We start from the raw sequence: 10,318 nt of genomic DNA on the forward strand, positions 1-10,318 counted from the left end.
CCTTGCTCTTGATGCAGAGCGGAGGCAGATGGAATGGAATGGAGTGTCTCGTGATCGAACTGGGATCCTCTCCCCTCTAGGTCTGATCTTATCCCTTATATAAATAGGTCGGGTATAAGGCGGGTTGGGGGGTCTAGTCTATGCTCTACGTGCGCCAGAGTCCAGGAGGGGCTTATAACGGTGCGTCATGAACCGTTGAGTTGTCTTGGTGCCAAAGAAGCCTGGGCATTGTTCGACTGCTCTGTTCTGATGCCTTGCATGTCAGAGGGTGTCTGCTTGGACCGGCCTCCTCGGGTGAGACATTCTAGAGTCTTCTTGGTGGCGAAGGAGGTCGGCTCCAGGGGCTGACGCGTGGGCCCAGAAGCCCCTGAGCCCCTAAGGTCGCAGGAAGCTTTGTCTTCTTGTGTCACACCCCGGATGTGGCCCTATTGGAGGAGCAGTTGGTAGGGGCACGCCTAGGGAGCGACGCCAGGGAGCCCCCGGACATCGGTAGCCTAGGGCTTGTCTTCTTGTGCCCGGGCCTTGGCTGGCATTGTTAGCCGGACAGGAGCCAAGGACTGGGCTTGGTCATGCCGTAGATCAGGAGCCCAAGGCTCGGGGAAGCCCCCAAGCCCCAGGCGGAAGCTGCGATCGAGTCAGGCTTGGTCGGGTCTCTTTGCCAGAGGGTGCGCGCGAGCGTGCCCGATGGGCATAGCTCCCGAGCCCCTGGGCGATCTTGAAGGGGTCGGTCGGGGGTCTTCTTCGTTCGGGAACCATTGGACCCGAGGCTTAACATATCTATATATTAGGATCTCGTCACCGGTAACCCTACCTTTTGCACTCAAGTGTATGTAATTCCTCAGCCTGATGAATAGCATGTGAACCAGCAGATTTTGCCTAGTATTTCTGAAGTTGGTCACGTTGGTTTAGCAGAGGCGGCTCCTGTAGTTTCAGAAGAGGTTTCTCCTACTGTTTCTGAGATCATATTGTCATTTGAACAGGCAATGTGAGGACAGGAATGAAAAGTTCTACTGTTAATCCCGTAGTTGCTGATAATGAATTAAATGGAGCTGGAAATGAAGTAGCAGAAGAGGAAGGAAAGAGGTGTAGTCTACTCCTCAAATGCCACACAATGGGAATCAACCTACCTTCTGCACTCAAGAAAAATATGGTAATCAGCCTGCTCGGCTGCAATTATTTGGCTGTGGCTGTAGCTTATTGTAGTTATACCTACAGTATAGTCTAGTTTACTTTTACAGCCAAAACTAGCAGCAGTCGTCTGCAAGAAGTTGTATTTTCTTAGGCAATTTAAGTGTCATTCATTAGGCAATAATATCTTCTTAAATAGGCAATTTTGTATTCCGAAAAAGGAAGTATAGTGTTCAAACAGCAACAAAGCATTTTAGTCCTCACCTGCATCAGTCGCCACCCCCCAATTTTGGCACTTGCACAGTGGACTCAGAATCACCCTCTGGACACAAACATCGCCAAACATTGATTTGAGATATGCACAAGTTATATTAAAAAAGAAACAGAAAAAAGGTAACATATTGTTACCTTAATAGACAATTATCAAACAAAAACACAATGACGGTTGCTGCCTCTAGTGTGAGCAGAATCTCAAATACACTAGCTAACTACTGAGTTCTCTAGTGTGAGCAGTACTCAATGATCTTAAATCAAGTACTCAACAAGCAACCGCATGCATCTACAAAAGGGAATGACCAAATTACCATTTCCATCATTCAGTCACACACTTAATAAGCACCGAACCCATTGAGCCCTCAAATACCAACATATAGATTACAGAACTACATATACGGCAACCACGGAAATCTTAAGGAAAATTATAACTAAAATCACTCAATCACAAATCATTGAACATTCAAAACAAAAAAAAAATCATATTCTCACCTCGCTGTCAATCTGTCACTGAGGAAGGATTGACAGTGGGAGTAGACGAGCCCAAGTAGGCAGGACCGCAGGAGCCAGGAGGCAGCTGGCAAACCGGTAGGGGAAGGGGCAGTGGAGGGCCGAAGGACCTGCCGGCCGACAAGCCTGGTCCCTGCCGCAGCCGCACAGGCGGCCTGGGAAGCTCCGCGCCTCAGTGATAGAGGATGGTGGACGAGGCGAAGGGCCACGCCGCGCTGCCGTCAGGCGCCGCACGGCGGAGGAGTGCCGGGAGCCACCGCTGCAGCGTCTGTCGGAGTGGGCCTGGTCCCATGACTCCTGCGACCTACCTCCGCTCTCTGGCCCCGCTCGTCTTCGATGTCACAGGATTTTGCGCCGCCAAGGCCAGATCTGGCAGTAGGGCGGTAGGAGGTGGTACAGGGCCGGTGGATCTGAGGGGTCGCCGGCTCATGGGGAGACGAGATCAGGGAGGCGAGGCGGATTCGCAAAGCAAGGCAGACGATGGTGAGGAGGAGGTGGAGGGTGTAATAGAACCGACCAATTTAAAAGAACACAAGTACAAAAACAATTACTGGAGTGATCAAACCGTCATACTTGAACCCATATAAATCTGGTAGTCCGATAAAACCATAAAGGATTTCAAAACAACTGGCATAAAATCAAGATTGTACATGATTCAACATAACAAGCCACATGCTACATACATTTCACAAGTAGTTCACAAGTATCTCGCGTACATCGGAGTTCACATAGTTATTACAACACGAGTTCACAAATAACGGAAGTAAAGTAGTTGGAAACCCTCACACACACTTAGTTCAAATACAAGCCAGTACCATAGTCATATCCAGCAAAAGCATCACGATAAGATAACATTGACGATCATGTCCATGATCTAGTCTTCATCACCAGCAGGGTGGAGACAATACTTGCAGTAACTGTTATAAAAGCACGTCATCTGTAACAAGAGGGAATAAACCCTGAGTACAAGAATATACTCAGCTAGACTTACCTGTCGTAAACTAAAAATAAATGACCACAAGGAGTATGCAAGGTTTTATCGGCGGATCTCGCTTGAGAACCATTTTGCATAAAATCTTTAATGATACAAGAGCATAATTTAAATTTTGAGTTAAGCAGCAAGTTACCAATATTAAACTTATCATCTAGATTAGCACATGTACTAAAGCAATCACTTGATTAAGATCCACACATTAGTAACCATATCCGGTGTAATGTTGTAACATCATCATCATCATTATAACCATCAAGTTCAATTAGGTGTTTCTACGTTGCCGCTGCTCAGTCAAGTTCTCACTATCCAGGAGACACGACGACTCGAATCAATTCCTATCCAGCTGAAGAATTATTCCTAACACACACCCAAGCAACCTGATCAGGGGGTCATCTCGGGTCACCTTTGGTACAGCTCAGGAACTAAATTCGTAGGCCCGATCAACGCCGCACTCTCAGGGAGTCCACTCTGCTAGGACGTCAATCTACCCTCGGACTTACGCCAATGGCTCCCCGCACATCCTTACTACCACCAGAGTGCACGCTTTCACTTCTTGGCTTCCAGCCTGAGTTGAACTAATCGGCCTCACGGTCGGAATGAGTTATCTGGCCAACTAAGTGATAGGCATGCGTTCAACATGACATAAGGATGTACAGCGAATCGGTCCTTAACCGACACAGACGGGGATAGATCCACACCCAAGAACTCCATGCCTTGTTGCTTCTCTATCGACATCCCGCCCAGCCTCCATTCATTATTAACACGTGATTATTTCCACGATAGCAAATATAGCCAACCGTGACCAAATATCATTCTATCTTGCAGGTGATAGGAAATCACCTAACTTTACCGGTCTAAGCATGGTAAGCATTGATTTGCTCCTGAACCTAAATAGGATTTAGGGTATATTTACTGGACAAGGAAGAGATAGATATGTAACAAGTGTTTGCATCCAACTTCTATAACTTAATGCATCAAACATATAAAGATACTTAAAGTGACATTTTTAAAATATAGGAGACTTAGTGACATTTTTAAAACATAGGAGACTTATAATGCTCCGGGGCTTGCCTTTCAGAAAAGAGGAAGGTTAGTGATCTGGGCACTCAAGCAGTTCTTCTTCGTTGATTCCTCCTTTTGGGGCCTACACTTCCTGCTCCTGAACTTGCTATTGCTCCTTCAGAAGTCCTTGTTTGAATTCGAGAAGAGTGACTCCCTCCGAAACACCTATTGCATGCATATGTACAGCATGAGAGTCATGAATGCAAAAAAGATGGAAGGTGATGATGACTTGTACAACCATGTATAGATGGACATATGAATGACATGATGATATAAGATTAATATTTATTTTACTGAGTAGGTGCATATCTCTTCTTGAAAACAAGAACTACATACTCACCAAGCTTTAACAACCTAAGATAAAGTTGTTCATCTTCAGTAAGAGGTCTAGCACCTGCAACTAACAACTTATCTTAATCAGCCGAAGCATCTAAATCATCACATCAACTCATATAAAGCAATCAAGTCATTCACTGCATTCAACAGATTCAGGGCTGTAGACAACAGTTGCTAGTTTAATTCATAACTAGAGTTATGCCGACCCAAAAGACATGCAATAAGATTTTCTGAAAAGCTTATGGAATTATCTACAATTCATCTTTAATCATCTCAGCATGATTCCCAAGTTAACAAGGTCAAACAGTCACATTTCTCAAATCTGGTCCAGAAATTCCAGAGAACAACTAGTTCTAAAGACCAACTTTGAACAGTCATAACTCACAAATGATTTGGCCTAATGCCATAAAAACTTAACACAAGCTATATAAGTGAGTTATCTACAACTTTCTTATAGACAAGGTTCATAGCAAATATCATCTTCACCATGTAATTTGCTTAACTCTAGAAACTGTCGAAAAAGTCACTATTAGTGAATTTTAGGGAAAATAATATTTCACTACATACAAGAATGATACTTTGAGTACTACCAATGTTACCAACAATTAGCATACATCGAAAGAACACTAGAAAATATAGTGGTCAATCCTAAATAAATTCTTTTCATGCCTTTATTAATTTATTTAGATAATTAGGTGAAAAAATAAACATATAGCAAAAGTGTATAGTAAATTCCACAAAAATTACAATAGCTTATACATATCCCTAATAGGCTAATGTACAAATTTTATAGCATTTGAACATGTATAACATCTTACACGAAAATGACAAGCCAACAATGATTATAAAAGCATTTAAATAGAATAAACCTCAAAGTCCTATTTCTAGTAAGAGCACTATAGATCTAGAATTTTTTTCTAGGCAACACATATGAACACAAGACCAACCCAAGTGGAATCACATTTTCCACATGCACCAAACTCAAGTTATGAATTTCCCAAGTTTATTAAGGAATAAGCAAGATAAATATCCAATAAATAATTTACTGCAGAACATAACACATTTTATATTTTTAATAAAAACTAGACATCACCGAGCACAACCCAATTTGAACCACTTAATTTGGACTCCTAAAACTCAAGATATGATTTTTACAATTTTGTAAAAATTCCTGGATTTAATTAAACTAAAACCCTAGACCTTATACCGCTGACAACTGGGCCCCGCAGGTCAACGGTCCCACCCGTCAGCCGAACAGAGATAGGGGAGGAGGTTTGACCGGCGCTAGCTCACCGACGGTGTGCTTTTCGGCGAAACCGCCCCACCATCGTGATCCTCTCAACTTCCGCGTCGATTGGTGTAGAAGGTTGAAGCGTAGACGCGCCGGAGAGGGCTCGTCGCTGGCCAAGGTGGCACGGCGGTGCTGCGCGGAGGTACACTAGTCGTCTCTAGCCACGGCAAGGCCCTACGAGGGGCGCTAGGGTTTCGTGGTGACCATGTGGACCTACCAAGGCTACCTAGGGTTTGGTTGGAAGCGTCGACGGGGTTCGTCCGCGTGCATGGCGGTGCGGCGGCGAGAGCGCGGCGATGCTAGCCGTCGTGTTCTACTTAGGTGAGACTACGGTTTGCCATAGGGTCACCCCCTAGGCTAGGTTACACCCGGAGCTAGTGCTAACGTGAAGAAGAAAGGAGAAAGAGCAAGGGAGCAAAGCAGCGACGAGCTCACCGTGATGGCGACCATGGTGACTGTGACTTCGGCGAGGACAAGAATGACGAATTCGCCCTCACCATGGCTTGCCTGGCCTGCAACTAGGTTGAGGATGTAGAGAGGAGGTTGGCGAAGCTGTTGGCTAGCTGGAGGCGGCAATGGTGCGGTGGCGAGGGAGCTAGGAGGTGGCAGAGCTTATGGCGACGACGGTGTTGCTGCTGCGGCTCACGCGAGGCAGCGAGGCAATGCGGATGAAGCGAACAAGGGCAGCAGTGCATCATGGCAGCTTCGTTGCCCCTCCGGCCTGACCGGTGGACCCAACGCCGGCGTACGGACACCACTTGGCGCGCGCAGCCTACGCCCGGTCGGCCACGATGGCCAGGCCGAGATGGCCATCAGACCACCATCAGGTGCCTGACAGAGAATCTTCACCCCCTCCTAACTCCTAAATCGTGACACTTTGTGATCAGCCAATTTCACCATTGTGTAGACCTAAGTGAGTACTAAAAGAGCCTGAACTGATTCGGCTTAGTTTTCAAATGACAATGCTCCAAAGAGGAGTAAAAGGAAACTAGAACAACTCCAACACTTAGCCAAAATGACTAAGTCCAAAACAGCCCCCAAATCAGACTTGTGGGCCACTTTTGAGCATGTTGTGAACATTTCTAGCTCAAGGTCATTAAACAACTTTTGTTCCTCATAAAATTTTCTACAACTTTGCTTAAGGGTGCATAGCCATGCAAACACTCTAAGCTAGACTTTTTAATAGGTCAAACAAAAGTGTTCTAGAGAGAATCCTAGTCAAACACAGATCTAGGAGCTTAATTATGCAATGTCGTCAACATGAACATTGTTCCAAATTGCATCCTAAGCATAGTTAAGGTGTTTTAGTGACCAAACATCAACCACTTGCACTTAATCACACATGATCATAAGCATACACATATTGGAAACATAGAATAACAAGGCATGTTTCACATGTTTCAAAGCAATGTTTCATGTTTGAATTGTATGTTTCACATGTAAATGCTCATATATGAATGAATGATGCTTATGCTCATGCAAATGCAAGTGCAATTATGCAATCCTAACACCTAGGGTGTTACAGAGGGAGTGCAGATAAGTTTTGGGATCAACGGCTGGTAGTGATGGAGCAGGCCGTGCGAAGCGACAAACGTACGCACGTCCAAAAGGAAGTCTTTATCAAAAAAAAATGTTCCTTCTTTTGGAAAATCCCCTGACCTTCCTCGATTATTATTGTTGTCCGATTTACCTCTCAAACTAGAAAACATGATGTTTTAGCTCCTTCATCTATTGATAGTTTTCTTCTTTGGTGGTTTTCAAGCGGCGTAGTCTGACATGACACCACATCAGACGTTCTATGTAGCACTACATCAACTATGAGGTAAATCGGACTATTTTTACACCTTGGTAATAAATAGTTAACAAGGTGTAAAAATTTCAGCTTTTATTAGCTATTAAACAAGCATAAATCTAGGTAAATCAATAACTCAGTCGTACATGCTCCACTGAAGCTAAAATTTTACCATTGGTCAATGTGTAGCCTACCATAAATATTTCACCACAATTGGAACATAGGAGCTGGAGTTATGAATTAAACACAGAATAGATCTACAACTACCGCAGAAACTTGAAATTAAAACATGTCATATATATATATATATATATATATATATATATATATATATATATATTGCATAGATCTACTCATGTGGAGTCTAGCAAAATTGGATTTTCCTTTTTTATGATTTTCTACGATTTTATATCATTTTTTCAAAGTTTCAACCAATTTATGAAATAAAAAATAGAGCACGTGGCTCCACATTAGCGGCCACGTAGGCAACAAAGTTCATGAACCCAAATGAGCGAAAAAAAGTTCATAGACCTAGGTGAGAAGTGGGGAAAAGTTTAATGGCCCACCGTGCAATTCACTCTTTTTTTAAAACCATGCTCTATATTATGGTGCATGAATTAGAATTATTTGGATCTTATATGGTCTCGTTTGGATGTTTACTTACTAGTATATGATCTTATATGTTCATTTTGATGTTTATTTACTCTCTTCAATTCGAACGAAGGGATTACCTTTCATGGCAAGATTAATTGAGCGGTGCACAATCGATAACCCGAGGAGACGTAGTGCTGTGATTGTAGGGTTCGTGTCTTTGTGATAGTGGGTGAAGCTACAATAGTAAAGGAGCTTTAAAGCCTGCTAACTCACTCAGATCATCATCAATCCCATCATCCACATTAGCTGTTTGAGGGGCACTAGTAATGGGAGCAGTATATGTAGGATGAACAATCATAGCATTAGTTCCCACAGCAGCTACCAAAGAGCCTACTTGCCCTTTAGAAGCATTCATCGGTAGCCATAAGGAAGATCTATGGTCTTAGGAGCCGATGTGCTGACAAAGGGCAGCTAGGAGCGGTAGATTCAGTATTAATTGGTTTCTTAAAACTAGCATTATGCTGCTTAGTATCCATCCAATTAATAATACTAGCATCCTGTGCCTTTAATTTTCATCCATCCACTTAAGTTGTTCTTCTGGAGTAAATAGACCGGATGGAGGCTAACTTGGAAGTGGATTTACCTTTAATGTTCCATCGAAGGTGAAGACTTGGATGTTGACTTGCTTGTCTTGTTCAGCCACGTTACTTGAACGAGTCTTGAATGAGCATGCTCCTAATGCTGTTGCTACATTAGTAGTGTTCTTTGCCTCCACATCCTTGCGAAGATGCTCCGAGAGTTGATCAAGAGTAGTAGGACAGAGTATATTGCCCTCATTGGACGCACTAGAGAGGTCACCTTCATTCTTGGCTTGATCTTGAGGCATCTTGTTCTATTGATTGATCTTCTTCCCTAGTGGAGTCGCTAAAAAGTACGTTGACGTTGGATTGAGATCCAAATCACACGCCAGTAAGGGCTAGCACAGCCTAGGCTGCAAACAAACTATCGCACGCAACAAGCAACTCTTGGGATCGACTAAACCAATTAGGTCGATCTAGAGCCCATCCTTCGCCGCAAAAGCCTAGGAACGCCTCCTGGGAGGATCCGTCGGCGAGGAGTAGGCCTAAGATTGTTCTAGGATCAGCATGGCTACCTAGAACGCCGATGAATCTCATGGAGAGATGCAACGAACAACAAGAGGGTTGGAAAAGGGAAAAAGTTGGATAATAGATGCAAAAAAGACATTCAATGTTGGATCCTTCAATCCGTCGATCCTTTGATATATAGAGAAGGGGTGGTCTTATCCCAGTAGAAAACAAGTCCAACTCATGTTCTCCACACTTTCTACGTAAATCATGTCCAAAAATCAATATGAAAAGAGTCTGGTTCGGACTATAACAGGAAAACCGGCTTAGTCGGTTGCTGAACCGGCTAAGCCGGTTCTATCGGGGCCGAGGCAGCTTGGCTGGCCGGCCTTACATAGGAACGGGTCTGGTTGGGCGGTGGCTGGCGCAACAGGACCGGATATGGCCTGGCAAGCATGGATGCTATTGGACCACATTTATATCATTTTCTCCAAGGAAGGATATGTCCTCAAATGGCATCTACTACAATATTGCTGCCAAGCCAAACACTACTTGCATAGTCATCATCATGCCTTCCTATGGTACATTTACCTGCACTTTATATTTACCTGCTGTTCCGAACATATTTAGTTTTCTTATAACACCTTATGATACATTTTTTATTAGAATTAGTTACAGTGAGTTCTCTCATGGATCTAGCTGGTGTAGAACAGAAGGGGTCATCTACCATGCATTTTTTGGGCATACAAGGCATTGCATGAGTTTTTCTTTCCAACTGATATAAAAAGAAATTAAAAGACAAATAGCAGTTTGCTTTCTCATTCATTAATTGTATAATGCTGGTACTTCCGACTTTGTTCCTCATTACGATGATCCAGGCATTGACTAGCTGTACAATATTCATTTTAGGAATTCCTTAGATGTGATTCAATGGAACAACATTATAGAGTGCTTCTGTTTTTTATTTTGTTAATTAGTGGTTGACTTGTGCACGCCAACCTTTGAGAGGTGGTCAGTTTGGCATGCCCTGACCAGTCTAGAGTTATCATTGACTCATCCTTTATCTTTTATGAAACCATTCTTACAATGCTAACCCTTTTGTTTAACTGAATAATGAATCATGTTTCTGCATACTAGCCTCATAAAGAAGGTTCTCAATTTTGCATATGAGAGGATAGAATTCATTGTGAAATGGCAGCTAGATATGATGGCCTAATATGTTGTTGATGAAGATTGAAGAATAGACATGTTCT

Source organism: Miscanthus floridulus, chromosome 19 (genome assembly GCF_019320115.1).
Source record: "Miscanthus floridulus cultivar M001 chromosome 19, ASM1932011v1, whole genome shotgun sequence".
Classification (NCBI taxonomy): domain Eukaryota; kingdom Viridiplantae; phylum Streptophyta; class Magnoliopsida; order Poales; family Poaceae; genus Miscanthus; species Miscanthus floridulus.